This window comes from Camarhynchus parvulus, chromosome 3, assembly GCF_901933205.1.
Source record: "Camarhynchus parvulus chromosome 3, STF_HiC, whole genome shotgun sequence".
In the NCBI taxonomy this organism is placed as follows: domain Eukaryota; kingdom Metazoa; phylum Chordata; class Aves; order Passeriformes; family Thraupidae; genus Camarhynchus; species Camarhynchus parvulus.
Genome location: NC_044573.1, coordinates 64110560 through 64129933, shown reverse-complemented (window position 1 = coordinate 64129933; position 19374 = coordinate 64110560). Strand labels below are relative to the sequence as shown.

The 19374-nt window shown below is 40.1% G+C and overlaps 1 protein-coding gene across 1 annotated transcript in view; it reads left to right on the top strand.

The window, feature by feature from the left end:
- The window catches only part of SLC35F1 (solute carrier family 35 member F1), a 226842-nt gene that overhangs the window by 39172 nt on the left and 168296 nt on the right, over nt 1–19374 (top strand). The window lies entirely within an intron of this gene.

Genomic DNA, 19374 nt, shown 5'->3' with positions numbered 1-19374 from the left:
TACCCCTTCTGCTTGAATCTCTCTGTGTTTGTTTTGCAAAGATTTATTCCTTTATGATGCAGAAAATGTCACCACCATAATACCATCTGGGCGCTTTTTCCATAGAGGAATGCAGGTGACATTTAACACTAGGGTTGTTCCTATTTCCCAGCTGGGGACTTTAAAACCTGCTTCGTTCTTTTCATCAGTTCTGGGCAGAAATTTCATTTTGAGTAACCAGTAGAGATTGCTTTCCATCTGGGGAAGAGAAAGATAGCCAGACACAAACCACATATTATGAAGCTAAAGGTTTGATGTGGACCCTGTGTGTCAAGACTCTAGGAGAAACAGCAACACAAGGTAAGAGTTAGAAAAAAAGAAGGTGGCTGCTGAACTAACATGCACAGGAAAGGGCAGAATTAGCAGTAGACAGTTCAGAATGTTGAATGAGGGAAACTTAATGATTATAACAAAGCAAACAGTCAGTGTATTGTTTTGATCACAGAAGATAAATCACCTAGCCAGCTCTCCTTTACAAACAGTTAATGTGGGTTATTTTTGCTCCTGGAGTTGAGGGCCTCCAATTTATATTAAGATTGAAGAGCATTAATCATACTTCTTTGCACAGACTTTATCCCTGAACAGATTCTGGTCGATTAAATTTTGCCCCATTACTGCTTTAAGTAATGACTGTGCTACATTTAGGCTTCGTTAGGGGAATAGCATTATAATAGCTGAAGTTTTGTGTGGTTTTGGGCAAGCTGGAGTGGCCTGAAGGCTTTTGTGTAGTTGACTGTGATTTACAGCATAGAAGAAACAAGTGGCTTGGGCTGCCAATTCAGAAGATGCCAGAACTGAATTTTGGTGGGGAGCCTGGTCACGTAACTTGTGTGGTTTACAATAGTATAAACTAGTGATTACTTTTACCTCTATCTAGTGGCATAGGAAGTTCTGTTCTTATCTTCTCTTGAGTACAATGCAGCTCAAATCTAAAGCAGAGTTAAGCCATCAGGTAGCACAGGTGAATAATATCACTGGGTCACTCTTCAGGAGATAATGACAATTTTACCTGTGTTTGAACTGGAACAGACCAGCAGGTGGTATATCCATATCTGCTGCTTTATTGCCATGCCAGCAGTTGACAGCTGCTCTTGATGGCTCAGACAGAATATCATCTGTGGTATATTAAGTGCTGTACTTTAAGCTGACTGTCAGGGGTACAGCAGACAGATGTCTGTGTTAAGTTGTCCACTAGTTAATGTACATTGTTATGAGTGGTTTATCATGTAAAGGGGTAGGGTACCTAATGCCTATTGAGATGCATGTAAATGGTTGTCTGGATCCCTGATGCTGTTCTGAATGTCCTGTTGTGTGCATTTTGGCTGAAGTGTGGGAAATGCATATTTGGATTTTTTAATAGGTTAATCAACATGCATGTAGGCTGTGTGCCACATGTAAGCAATGTATGTCTCAAACTTCACTACAACCAATATTTTCTCTCAGGCCAGTAGTATCTTGAGACAGCATACTTTTCTTTACATTTAGGTCATTGTTTCATTAAGCAAAGTTTGTCTAGTGTTATCAGTAACAATATTTATTAGTGAGTTTTTCCTTGCCTGACAATTTACTTACTTGGAGGTAAAACAATTTTCTGTGTTGTCATTTTATTTCTACAGCTTTAGCCTCTTTCCTGCCTCTTAAGTCAACCCTGGGATTGTGTTTTTGCTTAGCTTTCTCTTGTATAGATGTATTTTAGCAGAGACCTGTTAAATGAATTTGGGTATTGCACATGGATATGTATACATATATACTCATGCACAGAGTTTTCTGTTAATGTATGTTCTTGTGGAGAGTGACACTTAATTAGTCATCACAACTTCCCAAAATCTGGTTTGATTAGGTTATGGCTATGTGCCATTTAAAAGTGAGTGTCTTCATATATCTGTCTTTTTGAGTTATTGTAGTCTAGCTAAAAATTCATCTGAGAATATACACCTATGTACAACTCTGATTCAAATGAAACAGTATGATTGCATCTGTTATTCATATCTATGCATTTGATATTCATATATGCATCCAAAGGTTTTAAAATTTTAATTATATTTATGAAGATGTTATATGCTGTTCCTTATCAAGATATAGAGTGTTACTAGACCTTAAATGCTTCAGGTATATACCAGTGTCTCCAGTTGCTAAGAGGAGCCTGTTAGCTGCTTGCTAGCTTAGAACTGGGATCATCTGGCAAATATATTGAAACATAAAAATCTTGAAAAGATGCTGACTGTAGATAAGAAGCTAAGTGCTGAGGTCTGGCTCCTGCTCACTTTACCCCATTCTTGCATAGGAAATGTCTTGCAGTGTTGACTTTTTCTAATAAGAGCATTGCCTAATTCAAAGCTCAGCAGATCCCGAGGATTCGAAAAATCTTGACCCAGAGGTTTTCTTTCTCCTACCCTTTTTCATGTAACCTGTAAAGGGAAGTTCTGTGATTTTTTGGTGGCTGTTGAAATTAGCACTTTGAGTTCAAAGGATTTTTTAGCAATTCAGAATGTTGTAGACTGACATTTGTCAGGGCAGGCCCAAAAGGAGAGACAAAATCCTGGGCTGCAGCAGATAATAGGTAGAAAGAGGTTGAGCTCTGCCCTCTCTCCAGTTTTATTAGCTCCCTTGATAACTCAAGGGCAGCTGAAGACATAACATTTTTGAAACATCACCTCCTTGGAATGGGTACCTGTGTAAGCCCCACAGCACTAACTTAAAAGTTCACCAATGTGTTGAGAAAAAATGGACAAAGGTCTGAAATGTATCATAATTGAACAAGCACTTCTAAGTGCCAACCTAGTTAAATTACAGGAATTTGCTCTAATTAATGCAGCTGTAATTAATACAGCTGTACTAGTGCCATAATTAGTATCTTTTTCAGCAATGGCTTGTGTTATGGAAACAAAATACTGTGTAGTAGAATTCTGTTCACATTGGATGCTTTGATTTAGCACTTGTTTGAGGGTTTTTTTTTTAGCTGATGATAGGAAGCTCTAATAGGAAGGAATCCAAAAGCCCTTTAGACACCATCTTAATTTTCAGCATTGTTACTGGATCTATTGCCTTCAGTAGAATTACTGTTTTGGTGCTTTCCTAGATTGAGCCTGGGTTAGCTGGAGTATTTGGGAGATAGACACTGTACCTGCTGTGTGCAATTGGGAGGTAATGGCTGGAATGAACAAGTCCTGCAAATCTTGTACAACACCAGGGTGCCCAGGGAGTAAGTGTGGCTAATTTGCAGTGTTCGTGGATTTGGGGATAAATTTGCTGGCTCTTTGTTCTATGCTGTAGTTGAAGGCTGACCACTTAGCACCTTTCCTTACCCTGTTGTGCAGCATCACCATGCCTGTGCTTGGGTCTGACCATGAATCATGTGCCAAAATAAGCATAGAAATAGAAGAATTGCAAACCCCTCCTGCAAGCCAGAGCTGGGCACCTCTAATGGAGTACTTTTCTATTTATGTTCTTTGTCTTTTGCTGAAGCACCTAAGTCAGATACAGAATGCACACAAGTTAACTCTTCCATTGTGATAATATGGCATTATACTTTTACTAAAGATTTTTTTAAAGGCTTTTTTTTTTTTTTTTGCTTTGTACACTCCATTTGTTGACTGGAGTTGTCAGTTTTGCCAGGTCCAGTCTATTGTTAGTAGAAAAAGTATTTCCTACTTACTATCCCTTGGAAATTATGTATTTCAACAGGAAATAGCATAATAGACTAAGCAAAGAAAGTCTGAGGAAGGTAGCCCTGTGCTGGTGGGGGACTCCCAGTTGTCCTGGCTCCCACTGTGCCATGACAGTGGGGAGAACATGCTGCATTCCCTGAAGTATGACTCTCCTAAGAAACAACTTACTGATTAAGTAGTCTTACAGGCCATAAAGCACTTCTTTTCATTAGCTACCTTGCCTAGCACCACTTTTGCAGTGTCTGAGGTATTTTTTGACCCAGGGAATATCTTTCTATTTAGACCACATCTGTTGTTGAAGAAATCAGAAAACTAATGGTTGTGGTGGTGGTCTGAGTCCTTGCTAGTACATGGATATGCCTCTGAGCTACTGTTCTGTCTAACTTGCATGGATGTCAGTAGTGTCTGAAAGACAACTTTTGTACTCTGCTGCAATAAGATTTGAAAATAAGGAGCTCTTTGTCATAAAACTCAAAAAAAAGTATTGAGATACAATTTATAATTAGCTTTTTTCCTGTAGTTGCCAGTGCAAGTACTCACACGAGTCCCTTTTTTAATCCAAGACATAAATGAAATCAGAAAATTGTCATGGATGCTTAGTTTCCTTGTTTGCTATAATGAAATAGTTTATGCTGGTTTTCTTTTTCTCCTTTGTCTTGGAGAAGATCTATTAGGGTACAGCTTAAAGTGATTTTCTGGATGTTGTAGTAAATTGCCAAAGCAGATTAAAGTATATTATAGAGACAGCAGTGTGATGAAAAATTCAGTTTTATTTTCTCATGAATTGTTATTCATCATCAGAGTAATTTAGAATCTCCAAGTATATTCTTGCTCATTTTGCATGTATCTTTGAGATTCACCTGGGGTTGTAACTCAAAAACACAGGAAGCTTTAATTAATTAATTTATTTCCTTGATGGCATTAGTCCATGCTTCATTTCTAGTCAGATAACACCATAATGATGTGACTTTTTCATCCATAAAACCTTGTAGATGTGCACTGAACATCTGCACATAATGAATCCATTCATGCAAAGAAAGATAAGTGACTTATTTATCATGCTAGATTTGCAAGAATTTCTTCTTTTCTACAGGCAGCTTCAGACTTCTGTTGCCATTGAGGGCAAAACTCCACATTCTGTTCATCTAATGAGCAAGGAACAGGATGGATCCTTAGAAAATGTCCATCTTGATTTTTAGATTAGCAGGTAAATATTTGTATAGTGGAATGAAAGAAGGGCAAATGTTTTTTGCTGTTGTTGTTACTTGCTGAATTACTTTGACAGCCACAAAGCACCAAGTGCTGCTGGTGCATCCTGGATGCAGCGGGTGTGACGTGGGCTGAGGTGGACACCCGCCCTGAGTGTAACAGCTTGTACTGTTCCAGAGCTCTCAGCCTGTGTGGTCAGCAAAGCCTTGGGAACAGCGGTTCAGCTGTTTGCCAGGATGGGCTCCGTTCAGTTATCTAAACATAAATGGCATTTGAGATGTGCTGTAGAGGATCTGGGCATCTTCATGGACAGGTAGGTGCTGTACAGGCTTGCAGGAGACCTGCTCCATGCCCTTCTGGCACCTGGGAGCTAGGAGGGATATTCCATGGAATATGACACTGGACAATTATGCCTAGTGACTCGTCTATCTGCAGTGTTGGTGACAAGTGGGTTGTGCCTGAGGTGTTGACTTAAACATTAATTGAATTATTGTGCACTGATTGACTGGATCTGCATGGATCATACTGGTCATGTACAAAGCTGGGGCATCCCTGGATACCTGTTCATAGACCCCTAAATGGAAGTGTCTTGCTGCCTGCCCACCTTCAGGTCTACAGTAGGGAAGGATTGAGATGGGTACGTGTGCGTTATCACACCTGTGACATTTTAATTTATTCATGGCAGAAGGGGGGTTCTGGAGTTGAGGAGAGAGAGTGGGGTTTGCAGCAATTTGTATCAGAGGGTCTCCATGGATAGAATTAATCTTTCAGAGAGAAATAGCCCAGTGTTTGGATTCAGCCTCCATGCAATGGATCCAGGAAAGTGAGAATGTGGAGGTTTCCCAAATACGGGCTGAGGGGTGTTAAAAGTGACCAGGGCACGGTTACCTCTGTTAACACAGACTTCTGAATAGGAGCAGATTAAATAGAAAGACGTAATCTAGTCTGTTCTGAGGATGTGTGTGAGGGTGGTGAGGCACTGGAACAGGTTGCCATGAGAAGCTGTAGATGCCCCATTCCTGGAAGTGTTTAAGGCCAGGCTGAACACTGCTCTAGGATGCTCTCCTGGTTTCCTTCATCCTTCCCATGTGTCTTACTTTCGCATGCCCTGTGGCTTGGAAGGTTTTTCCCTGGTTAGCACAGCCCACTGCTTTTGGGGAAGGAACAGTTTTCCCCTCCCACTAGTGACTTCCACTACCTGCAGCTGGGAACAGGCAGGCAGAGACCCTCCCTTCCTGCATCCCACTTGCAAGATGAGAACAGAACAACCTTATAACAACCTTGTACTCCCTCAAGAAACTAAATAAATAAAACGGATAGCATTCATCCCAGACTTACTGAGGTGAATGGAAAGGGAGGAAGCAATGGGGAAGTTGTGGTGATTTATGGAGAAGTGTACCGAGAATCATTAGACAAGACTCTGGCACTGAAGTAGCTGGAGGAGAGTAGATGGTGTGAATTGGGATGTTGTGTTGAGTGGGAACTGTTGAAAGTCATAAATGGGCCAAGGGACATGGAGACTAAGCCAAAGCCTTGAATTTGAAGGAATTGCTGGAGATGTCAGGGACAGCAAAACCAATAAAAGGGACCTCCATGAAATTGCTGGGAACAGCAGATGAAATCCGAGGAGTGAAATGTAGTTTTTTCACTGCTGAATTTACCTTACAAATGACTGGAGGAAGGAATCTGAGAAGCAGCTAAGAAGGGTGATTAGGATCAAACGCAGGGTTTTGGGGATGGTAGGAGGTCCCAACAGACTGACACTTTAAATGCAGCTCCCCTGGATATATTGAATCAGTCTGCTAATGCCTTCACTTAGCTGGCAGCAAAGTCACTAGTTTTAGGATTGTATTTCTCCACCACTTGTTAACAAAAGTCCATTCCTGCTGAGTATCAATAGCTTTTATTGAAGTCTGTGTCTCGGGAGACTGGGCCCAGAAAGGACAAGGGAAAGGCATCCCTCTGCTCTGACAGAGATGCCTTCAAGGCAGAGATGAATAACACAAACCTTGGCACTGTGGCAGAACTAAGAAAGGTCGAAATTATTTTCTTCTTGCTACATAGTCCCTTTTTAAATCTTTAATTGCACCAGGCTGTTAAATCTAGTCTGGAAGGGAGAATTTCTCTGTTACAAAGAGTTTTGTCACTGTAGGATTTTGAACACATAGGTAATCTGGTTGTGTAATTTCTGTTTGTGTGCTGCACTGAAAGTGGCTGTAGCATTTTTCAAACTCCACGGATAGATTTTGAGCAAACCCACAATGAGTGGTGGGGTTTTGAGAGCAAGGGTTTGATCAAAGGAAGAAGCAAGAGTATTTTTTTTTTTTTTTGCTGTAGTGGTCCTCTTAGCTGTAATGCACTGCTGTAGCATAGAACACAAATGTAAAAGGGAATGAATGAGGCAAAAATAGAATTGAGATAACTTTCTGTTTGGTTCCATGAGGAAATTTTGTCATGCAAATATGCTAAGAAGTTAAGCTGGCTATGCTCTAAGATTTCAGAAAAAAACAAGTGATTTCAGACGCCTCAATTTTTGTGATTCATGAAAGTCTATCCCTGTTTCCATATGTCAAGATGAACACCCAGAAGCAGCAGTCTTTTGGTAACATTTAGGGATTATCCCTTGATTCCGAGTCCAGGGTCACAAAGGTTGTCTGCAGTCTGGTAATTCACAACAGAAAAAGGAAAACTAGGTCAGAAATGCTTAAGGGATTCCCATTTAATGACATTGAGGCATTGGTGTTGTCAAACCATTTATGATTTCAAGTTTTTCTTTCTTTTCCTTCTGTGTGGCAGATGATTCCTAGAAAGTACAATCAATTGCAAGTTCAGGCAGCATGGGAATTAATGTCAATAAATATGGAAAATTGTACTCTTGTATGCCAGCATACTGTAAAATCATCCAAAGTGTCTCTGTCTAGCCACTCTTGGAAGGTCTTATTTCATCACATTTCTGAGCTGAGAAACTTGATATATTGAAACTTGATATATTAGAAAAATCTGTTGGGAGAGGTAATGTGTGGTTTAGGGCTAGCAGAAGTGCTGGGAAAGATCAGCATAGAGGTAGACACCTAAACCTGAGCTCCTGTCTGGACTGTTCCATATAGTCAGTGCAGAGAAGGCATCTATGGGATTGATGCATTTCATCCAGCCAATGTCAACCCACTGCAGATGGGAAGAAAAAAAACCATTAACAAATTGTTTCTTAAAAGCACTTCTTTATCACCACTGAATTTTAAGGTTGTTTTAAAATAGCTCATGTGTACTTGTCTATCCCTGGTCTGACATTTAGCAAGGAAACCTCCCAGAACATGGGAGCTCAAAAGAATACCCAGGAACAAAGTCTAACTGTTGATTTTTGGTTGCTTAAAAACAGGGGAGAAAGCTTGAACCACTCAGCTTATAGAACAGGTATGTGCCTGTGCTTTTTATCTTGATTGCAGAAAAAGAGCACAAAGAGGTGAGATCATACACAGCTCTGAATAGGCTTATTACAAATCAGAAGTCTTGAAGCCTTCTGCAACCCTTGCTGAAAACTGTCGGCTTCAGTGTGACCGGGGTGGAATATTTGGAATGTTATTTAACTCCTGTGTTACAGTAACTCCTGTAGGGCCCAGAAAAGTCAGGGCTTCATAGTACAAATGCAGACAAAACAGACCTATCTCAGAAAATTTACAGTATATATGCATTTCTCAGATGTATATTTACTTATTTAAGCTCTCTGTCCTTGAGTTGAGTTGAGTTCAAACAGAAAAAACTCAAAGAAATACATTTTCTTGCATATTTATGGAGTTCTATGGGTTAAAAAAATTAAAATTTCCAATTCTCATATATTAAAAGGCTGTTTTATATAAAACCACCCCTGCCCTGTAGCAATGAAAAATTTTAAGTGTAAATAGAAGTGAAGGCAAAGCAGTTAACTTAAGCAAGTACTTTTATACTTAATGTTAGCTGCTTCATCCACCATGACAAACTCAGTTTGGAGAATGCGTACCAAAAAATATAAACCCATTTTGGAACACCTCATAGGATCATTTAAACATCATGTTGAAAGGGATCTCTGACAGCCTTTAGTTCAGTCCCCTGCACAAAGTCAGCCTAAATTCAAAGCTGCAGCAGGTGGCTCATGACCTGGGGTAGTTCACATCAAAAGGTCTGCAAGAGAATCCACAGCTTCTTGGGACACCTTGTTCCAGGGTCTGCCACCTACAGATCTCCACCCATTCACATAGAAATTGCATGTTTTTTGGTTTTCTTTGAAACTAATCCATTACCATCAAGAGAAAGTTGCTATGGACTTGCTTCCAAACTCTCCATTTTGCCCTGGGAATGACCCAAGGTGCATTTTGGTTGTCTGTGCAGAATAACCTGTAAATGTAAATCCACAGACTGAGAATTGTTGGAACCACTTTGCAAAGAGGTTGCTGCTGCTGCGTTTTGAACAAGGCTTTTAAGTTTGGGATGCAGAAAAAATCAGCAATAGATGCAGGCTTGTGCCTGAAATTTGTGACTACAGGGAATTTTCTCTGAAGTGCTAATGCCCTTTAAAATTGTTTTACTTGAAAAAACTATTTGTAGAGGTTTGCTGATTTAGTTCCTTGTCAAGAAAGGCCTAAGTGAGGGGAGCTGGTTTTATATTTTTACAAACTACTTTTTCTTTGAAAGTACTGATTCAACAGGACCTCAGGATCTTGGGGAACACAGCAGTCCTAGTAATGATTTTCCCATGAAAGGCTTTTAAAGTCCAATGGACTACCTGGTCAAGTCAATGAGATCTATGGGGAACTAGGATTTTCCTCTGTAGTGGTGGATACAGCTGTGAAAAGCATGAGATTAATAACCCTCAGGAGATATCTGTCTTATCCATGAACTATAGAGTATGCACAGATGCAAATCTTAGGTGAGACATTTAACTTCTGCAGGGCCGAAGTCAGAAAAGTCAAATTCTTTTTTTGTCATATATTTAAATGGTTAGTGTCTATGCCTTTAAATATTTTGTGGATGTAAATTGCTTTGGAAAACTACATGGCAAAATTGTAAGGAAAGGAAAGAAACTGATATGATGAGCTTCTTAAAGATCATGTGTTGTGAGGTGTTCCCCTCCCTGGGGAGGGCACAGCTGGACTTGGTTGCACTTTTGTGACATTCACCTGACGCATGATCATTGAGGACACTATGTAGAATATTTAATTGCTGTCATGTACACACTTCTGTGTTCTGAGCAAATTTTTCATGTAGCAATGTCTTGTCTGTCACCTGTTTATCCCAGCCAATGGTTAGAATGACCTCAAGTGCTATTTTAAGTTCATTCATAGGCTTCCATGATCTTGTTGACCTTTTAGTCCTGACATCTCTGGTGCCAAATAATATGAAAAGCCAGATTCTCAATGAAAATGAGATTTTTGTCTGGGATTTAAGCTTTCATTAGTGAAACAGATGCAGCACTGAAGACATTGTCATGTAAAAAGGATATATTTGACATTAGTAGGGACTTCTATTGCTCTCTACAGCCACGGTAGAGCTGGGCAGGTGGACAGTATATGTGTTTTCAGATCTTTGCCCTTTCATCTCCTCCAAACCCAAGATGCTGCTAGAATAATTTCAAAGCCAAGAGGATTAAGAGCTAAAGCACAGGATCAATATGAAAGTATTTGTTGTTGTATACACAAACATCTACTGTGTTGCTCAGTACAGATTTAAAAAAGCAACACTTTTTTTGAGTTACCTTTTTTGTCTAACCCACCCTGTTATTGGGGTTATCCATCTTTCTCCAGAGTTTTGTGTTGTGGCTTTTCACATCCATATATCCTTTAGAAACCATTAGTTCATTAGTGCAGCAGTAATCATGGAAATAGGTCACAGCCTCTTTGGAGTTAAGCTGTTACGTGCCCACAGAGAAGGGCACTTAAATATCAATAGCGTAACCGGGAAAACTCGGCAGTTATTTCCCTGTTTTCTGCAATTCAATGAGGAGTTGTTCTGTGCAGACCCCATTGCACTCCAGATGAATGGTGGTGATTGTGAGAAAATGATCTTTTACTAATGCAAGATGTCACACTGAGAACAAAGACTAGTTCTTACCATGATGGGATGAGCTCACTCTAATCCCCAATTTGGGAGACTTTGATGCTTGTTCAGGTGCCAATTTTTCCATATATGACATACCAGAAAGAACTTTAAAAAGAATGCTGAACAGGGCAGTGTTAAACTGATTCATAGCTCCCGAATCTCAAGGTCGTATTGGGTGAGATGTCATATATTTATCCTTTTGCATGCAATTTCCCAGAAAACCACCTTCCCTATCAACAGTTTGAGCTTTCAGGGCGCTATGAAAATCATTCATATTAAATTTGCCTTAAGTAAAGAAGTGCAGGCATTTTTTTTGAGATCCTGTAACTGTTTCAATTTATCTTGCATAAATGTCTAAAATATGTCAGTTTAATTAAAACTGGCTTTGCCTACAGGATTTTTGAACTGCAGAATTTACACCCCCATCCTGGGATTTTGGTGTGTGGTCAGTGAAATCCAGGAAAGACTCATTGTGCCTTCCTGACACACTGTTCCTCTGCAGTGCCCACCCATCCATCAGAACAGGAAGGACTAAAACAGTATGAGTGCTCTGTTTCATAAGCTATTACAAATGCTGTGATAACTGGAGATTTTGTATAAATTTACTCAGTTATAAAATTTTTTAAAAAAGAACACTGTCATTGTGGCTTGGAGATTTAGAAATAGTGAGATAGCCAGCAGGATTTCAAACTCAGTCCTGTAAGTTTACGGTTTCCTCTCTCTGTTTCAGTAGTGTTTTATGTTGGTTTCCATATTCCACTAAGATGCCCCTTCTCTTGGTTCATTATCTCTGCAGCACATAACTGTCTTTTGCCCAAGATCCCCAAAAAGACATTTGGAAAGTCAAGCAGCAAGTTCTAATAAAAAAAGGACACATACTGCTCATTGCTCTAAACCTAACTTTTTTCCCTTGTAGTCTGATGCAGGTGGCAAACAGAGGAGGATCTGGTGGGTGCAGTCCCATTGTCCTGCTGTTCCACCTTTTTTATTGTGTTGAATCCTTTCTTTGGAGAAAGTAGGCAGAGTGCAGAAATATTTTTTATTCTGTATATCCCACAAGATTAAAATGTGAACATTGCATAACCAACAGGATCAAAGGTTGTTAGAAACCTCAAAGAAATAGCATAATTTCTTTTATTCTAATTTTGAAGGTTATAGGGAAGACTTTTTCAGGGGGTGTATGCAGGGTATCAAGAGAATAGAAAATAAACTCCCTGAAGAAAAAAAGAAATAAAATATTCAAAATAGTGCTGGAACTGCCAGACTTGTATTCCTTAGAGGACACAAGTTTTTATTCTGTAGGCTGCTTTGTAAGGACTAAGCTCTCAAAATTTCTGTTTTCAGTTATGAGTTTATTTTAATGTCTGTATGCTGTGATGTAAAGTAGAAGCAGATCAATTAGTAAAGTAAAAGAACTAGGCTGATGTGCCAGAAAGATAAAAACTAAAGTAGCATTCCTTATACCAAGTAAAGGCTGTAAAATTCCAGCCTAGATTTGTGGGGGAAAAAAAAAAGAAAATCAATGTCAGAGTAATTGGCAGTTCAGAAGCACTATATTGGAAAGATGAGGCACATTTTGAATATGACACGATTAGATTCAGAAGAGAGAAATTGCAAGAAGACATAAAAGAAATCTAGTATTTACCTCAGTTTTAAAGGTAACTTAGAGTTGTGATTTGTGTTTGTGTTACCAAAGGTGTGTGGTTAATAAGATGCTAGAATGAGTCTGCCTACATGCCTAATTTCTGGAATGTTCTTTTGTTTACCCTGGAGACTATTCTTTCTTTTTTTTCTTCCTACCTTTCATTAATTCTGGATGCAGAATCTTTGTGGGTTATCATCAAGTTTTAGCTCAGGAACTTTCCTGAAGCTTTTATAATTATCGCCTTTAATTAATACTGTCAGAAAGATTGTCAGCATCTGTGGCTTTCATCACAATAAACAGAAAACCAGGAGATTGGAAAAGATACAAAGAACAGCAATCCTGCTCAGAGATGCGTGTGTGTTCTTCTCAGGTGGCCCAGAAGGAATTTGACACCTGCCCTGGTGCCAGCCCATACTGGGGATGCCTGGCAGTGGAGCAACACCTCTTCACCAGCTGTGTAAAGCAGGAACAGGAATTGCAGCACTCCTTTAGAGCACAGCTCCCCTTGCCCCCTCCTCCCCTCCCAGCACGCTACAAAGCTCCAGGTCACAAACATACCTTGCTGGCTGACAGAGCTCACAGCAGCAGCAAGGCCTGGTGTGTGATCAGCTAATGACATCCCTCTGATTTCATCCAGTGCTTGTGAGCTCCTCTGGGACACTCCTCCTTTGGTCACTGCTGATTCTCAAATTCATGCAGTGTCAAAAGCCCAACTGCAGGTATAGAGGGCTCTTCTAAATAACAGTGATTTAAGCAATGCTGTGAACTCCTACTAATTCCATTTAAATCATCAACAGTAGGCTTTTTGTCTTAGCCGTAACGTGGAAGTAGCATTATTCTGGTCCAGTGATGTTATTTTAGTGCTCTTCTGTAAAAGATACTCATTGCCTGAAGTGCTTGAAATCAGCCCTTTTTATGTTGTTTTCCTGGAGCTGTTGTAGTCTAAGAAGAAATTGGAGATGTGTGAGCAAGGAACAAGTGGCTACTTGCACTGCAAAATAGAAGGCCAAGCACAATTTAAATGCATGGGCTGGCAAGTTACTGTGCAGGGTTCAGAGCTGCCAGATGAAGTGGCATAAGTTACATGCTACTAAGTGGATATAAGTGGATCTGGCTGAGTCTGAAGGAGCAGAAATGATAACCTGGAAAAGAAGCCCTAATTACAGCAGTGTAAGTGATGCTAGAACAGTTTTAAGCACCAATCACAGAGAAGATTAGCTTAGACAACAACATGCAAAAGTTACATACAGTGGCTGGGAGAGAGCTACTCAATTGCCACATTTATCTTAGTTTCTTTCATTGCTGAAACCCTCTTCCTGTTTTTTCTCCAAGTTTGGGTTGCTGCATACATGGTGCATAGATTATGCTGCGTTCTGTGCATTCTCTGAGCCTCATCAACCTTATCTGATGGCTCACTTTCCTCTCTGTGCAAGTAGGGTGTGTGTTTGGGGAGTGGGGAGGGCTGCTCTGCTTTCAGGCATTCCTGGGGCAGCAGAGAAGCACATTGTGCTGCTTCTCTCCTGCATTTTCCTTGTATGTTATTAGCTGTTGACTTGCTGAGCCTTGCCATTTCTGTTTACTGTTGCAGAACATGTCAGCCAAGGCAATATAAAAGGTAGTAGATAGTATCTGGGATGTTTAAGATATAAGCAGGTGTTCTTAGACACAAAGCATAAAACTGCCAATACTATGCTGTCAATAATAGTATATTGATTTTGTGATCTTAACAGAAGTTTTCAAGGCTTTGCACACAAAAATGCTATATGAGACACTGTTTTCTACCTCATGCTTTTTTTTTGGCTTGCTTTTCTCTACTTTCTTAATGCAATAATAATAGAGTATGGGGATCAGTAAAGTAGTTCTCTTTGTTTAAATATGCCAGGTCAGACATCAGCATTGTTGTTTCTGCTCCAGTGCCCTTTCAGTTCTAGTTTGTGCAGGATCATATGAAACGAATGTGTACATTAGTTGTTAATACAACTAATTTTCTCCACTTCATTGCTTGACTAAGTTCTGCTGCCTCATGACACCAGCACTTGATTAGAATTAGATTTGTTCATAGTGGGGCAAGGAGCACTGAAGAGGTGGTTCTATATTGGAGAAGCATGTGCTTATCCATGGATCACTGATGCATTTCATTTATTTGGCAAGATTTGTTTTGGATTGGTTTGGGGGATGGAGAGACTACTTTAACTGCTCTCCAGTTCTGACAGCAAAGACAACAGTAACCTTGGCAACTAAGGATGCTGAAATACCACTTAATCCTTACTCGTAAGTCAATAGGGTTTTGCTCAAGTAATAAATTATCAAACCTCTCAGCGTGTGGCTGAAGAAACTATAAAGCAAATCGGGTGCTGCAGTTCAGATAAAGTATTGGTGCAGCCACTAACTGCATGGCTGCACAATTGAAACAAACTTTGTCAGGAATTTTCCAGCCAGAGGTTTTTTTCTGTCTGAAATTGCTGATTCACAGAAATCAAAACTGTGGGAGAAGATTTGTTTTCAAGTTTCTAATTTCAAAGCAAAACCAAGTAGTTGTTTAAATATCTTTCTCTGACATTTTCTTAACAAAAATGTTAAACACTTAACAAAATATTTTTCTGTTAGGCGTGAAAGACTGTAAATCTAGCAGCTGTGTATTGCAGAGTATTTTGGAGCAAGCAGGTGCCCAAGAAGAAAAACCTGCTCCCTGTTTTGCTGCATAGGGCTCAGCTGGATGAGCTGGTGGGCCCTGAGCTGTTTCACAGCTGTGAAAGTGCCAGGTCCCGGGGCAGGAACGAAGGTGAGAGGAAGCAACAGAGTCAATCCTTCTGGCGGCAGCTTCTGCTTGTGCTGCACGGGGTATAAGGTGAAGTCCAGCTTTGAGTTAAGGTTTTGCTTCCACCCTTGGAAGACCTTTTCTTTGTCTCTCTCTCACATTTGTTTCTTTTGTCTTTGGGGTTTTCTTTTTTAAAAATGTTGACTTTTTGTCTCTGCAGCAGAAGCCCTTAATATCCTCCTAGTCTTGGAGCAGTTTCCATTCCACGTTTATACACACAGTAAATAGTAAGAAAGTTCCTTTGCTATTTCTAGCAATGACTTCTGTTTATTATCCTGAGAGTCATTCAACATGATCAAAGGTAGTCATTGTTTCTTTATAGCCCAAACCTCTCCTGAGGGTGTGGAGCGTAGCTGCCTGTAACATGACCACAAACATGCACAACCTTTCATTTACTGCCACAGCCTCTTAATGTGGAGAAGGTTGCAGTTGAAGTTAAGCTGCTGTGAACATTTTTACAGTAGGGCAGGGTTTGGGGTCAGGTCAGGAGGCAAAGCTGCCTGGAGTGAAGGTGGGGTGGGCAGGAGGTCAGACAGGGTGTGCTGCCCCCACCTTGGCTTCCAGTGCTGCTTGCCAAGCCAAGGCTGGGTGCAAGGAGTGGGGAGACAGCAGTGCAGCACCAGCCAGGGGAGCACTGCTTGCTGAGGGCAGCTTTTAGTTGCCAGTTTTGGGACTGCCTTCTTAATTTAGCCGACAGTTTGAGTGAACCAAGCCCCATTTGTTGACTTGACATATATAGGTAAGTGTACACAGTAAGGAGCTGATGTGGGCCGATAATTTTTGATACAATATAAATAATTTTGAAATAAATACAGGTATGTTAAAAGTCTTGAGAAATGACATGGGCTTTTAAGGTTGAGAGAACGCAGAACAACTTCTACTTTGTTTTTCTTGTCTTTCCTGTATTGCTGTCTCCTTCAGTTTTTCCTTGGTTTCCCATTTCTTGCTTTGTTTTTAGGCTGTTTTCCTGAACAAGGTTGGAAATGTTTTCAGGTCATCTATAAAGCCCTTTTCCTTTGGCTTTTCCTGTGTTTGTATATACACACATAAAAAAGATAAGTTACTATTAGAGTTCCTGTCATGTCATCTTGAAAGGTATTTTCAAGGCTGGAGAACAAGATGTTTCATCTTTTCACTGTTGTACACTAGTCCCACCTTGTGAAGCTAATCCATCTGCTGACTCCTGTTAGCATTGTTAGTACATGTCCTCATTTTATTCCCTTGGTTTTTCTCTTTTAACCATCTAATAGGAATTCAGCTCAGCCATGGAGGGCATATTGAACCTTGCAATGCCTTTCTGTATTACTTTGGCAGTGGAGATATAAGGAGTCCAATATTCATATGAAAGATTTGACTCCTGTAGGAAAATCCTTAAAAACCTAGCCAAATGTTCCCAGAACCAAGGGAAGTAAAGCTGGGATCTCAGAACAGCTAATTGGATCTTGTGCTACCCCTCTCATTTTTCAACAAACGAAAAGCATCAGTAGTGGTTTTGTATGTTTTGGGGTTCCTTGTTGTTCCCCCTCAAATCCCTTTCTTGGAATGACTTTTTTCTTAACAAACAGGATCCAGATGGTTTAGGAAAGAGTAATAGCTACTACTTAACTCTGACTGTCTTTTCCATTTATTGTGTGTTGAAGGCCTGTTAATAAAGGTTTTATCCCTTTAAAAGAATATGCAAATAGACATAAAGGAATAATTTTGCTTTTGTAGATAATAAGTGTTAAAAATAATTTGTAGAGTTCATAAGGCAAAAGATTCTTAAGGATGATTATGCTGTTGTGACAGATTAAAAAAAAATGGAAAATAGGCTGGAAATGGGAATATTATGAACTTGTTAGATTAACCTTTTCAGTTGTGCTATCGATATCCTGCATGCCCTTCACTCCCATTTCTAAGGTGAGTTAGTGCTGAAAGGGAGGATGGAAAGTGGTCCCTCACACTCCATCCTGTGCCCAGGCAGGGGCTCCTCACACACTGCTGCCAGCACATTACTGGATGCCTAGAGGCTGCTGCACGTTGTTTTAGGAGAGCCAGCCAAGGCTGCAGTAGCGCTCCATCACTCCCTTGAAGTTTTAGGGGGAAGGAAAGTTTAGTTTACTTTGCTGGTTGATCAGTGTTCTGCTGCTTTGGCTTTGTACCAGTGTATCTGTCAGGTTTGCAGCTGTGCAAGTTCTGCCCTGGCCACCCAAGGGGGACCTTTCCTTCCCCTGGCATGTGTTCAGTGCACGTGTTACGCTTGTGTTTGCACGGACATCTTCAAAACTGTGAGCATTTCAGGTCCCTGCTGAACTGAATTCCATTCTGCTTAATTACTACATGAGCCATAATGTTACTTTGTGCAACTGGGACTAGTTTGAACAAGTCCCCTGAATCTTTAGGGTTGTCTATAGCAGTACCTCAAGCAAGATGCTGTAGCCAAGGGCCCCTAGGACTCTGTAGCCTCCCTCATCCAAGTGTAGTATTACATTGGATATATTTGCTCACGCAGCAGGAACTACAGCTTGTAAAGAGAAATTAAATGAAAGGGAACTAATAAAAAGGTAGAGGTGGGTGGTGAGTTATTTAGAGAAAACAGTTTTGTACTTACCCTAGATCTAAGGCTGCCCTTAAAGCTGAGTCAGATTTGGTAAACTTTCACATAATGATGGTGATCTGGAGCATGGTGGTTCATTATTGCACTTCTTGGATTGTAACAGCGCCCTGGTTGCCATTTCCTCTTTTCTAACAGGGCTGGGAGCTGGAAAAGGATGCGGCGTAACATGCTGAAGCACCCCTGCATATGTACCCCAGGGAAATAAGGAAGCCCAACAGACCCTGTTTGAATACAGGCCTTGGTGTTCAGCTGTCCGTGCTTAAATAGCAGTACTGGTCCTCCTTTGCCTGGAGTGATACAGCAGTCTGGTGCATGTGATTGCTGTGGCAATTAGGTTCACTGCAGATCTTTAATCTTATGGTACAGATCTAAAACATTTTTCTCAAAGTTTGCTTCTCTTACATGGAGTTGTCTTTTTTTTTCTCTGTGTGTTTAGTGGTGGGGTTCCCCTCCACCCCCTGCCATCATTACAATCTCTTCATTTTACTGTAGTATGCAACAGGCACAGAATTTGTAGTCTTGCCATTTTTAACAAATTTTTGTTTTATTTTAATACATTTCCTACAAAACTATGCCTTTTTTGTCACAAGTCAAAGGGTTGAAATGAAAATGAAAACTGGTGACTTCCACAACACACAAATCAAAATTAGAGTTTCCTTTATGATTGCCTGGACTTTCAATCGATAGAACATTTAAAAAGAGCATTGATGCCCATGAACAATAAAGTAGAACATTGCTAGAATTAGGCAAAAAGAGCATTTGTAAAATTGTGATGAGTTTTGAAGCAGCTTTTTGGTGTATGAAATTTCTGTCTAATCACTTTTTTAAAATGAAAAGTGACAGGTAGGTGTTGTATCACAACAGTGTCACTCTGCTTCTAAGAGTTCTGTAAGCAGCAATACAACATTAGGCAAACCCAACCATCCTGGATACAGTTTTATTTCATGCAGCCACTAGACAAGCTTATTTGCTGTAGCATCTCAGACTTGACTTCATTTTAGTTGGGATTTTCCTGTTCAACATAAAGACTTAAGTGTCTTGTTTATTTATAATGAACCTGAAAAAAAGGGGAATTATTGAAATTGATATAATCTTTTTCAATTGATGCAATCTTTTCTGCCTTCTGAGTACACTTTAAAATTGTGGAGATAATTTAGGAACCTAGATGAAACTAACCATCAATGAAAATCAGAAAGTCACTTCATAGATGGACTCAAAAACTTTGGGGAGACCCTTGTGTCTTTTTGCTTCCAAATAAAATAAAGACACTAGTGACAAGTCAACCTTTTAAAATATCCTCACTATTGTGGTTTCATTGCTTAGTTCTAAA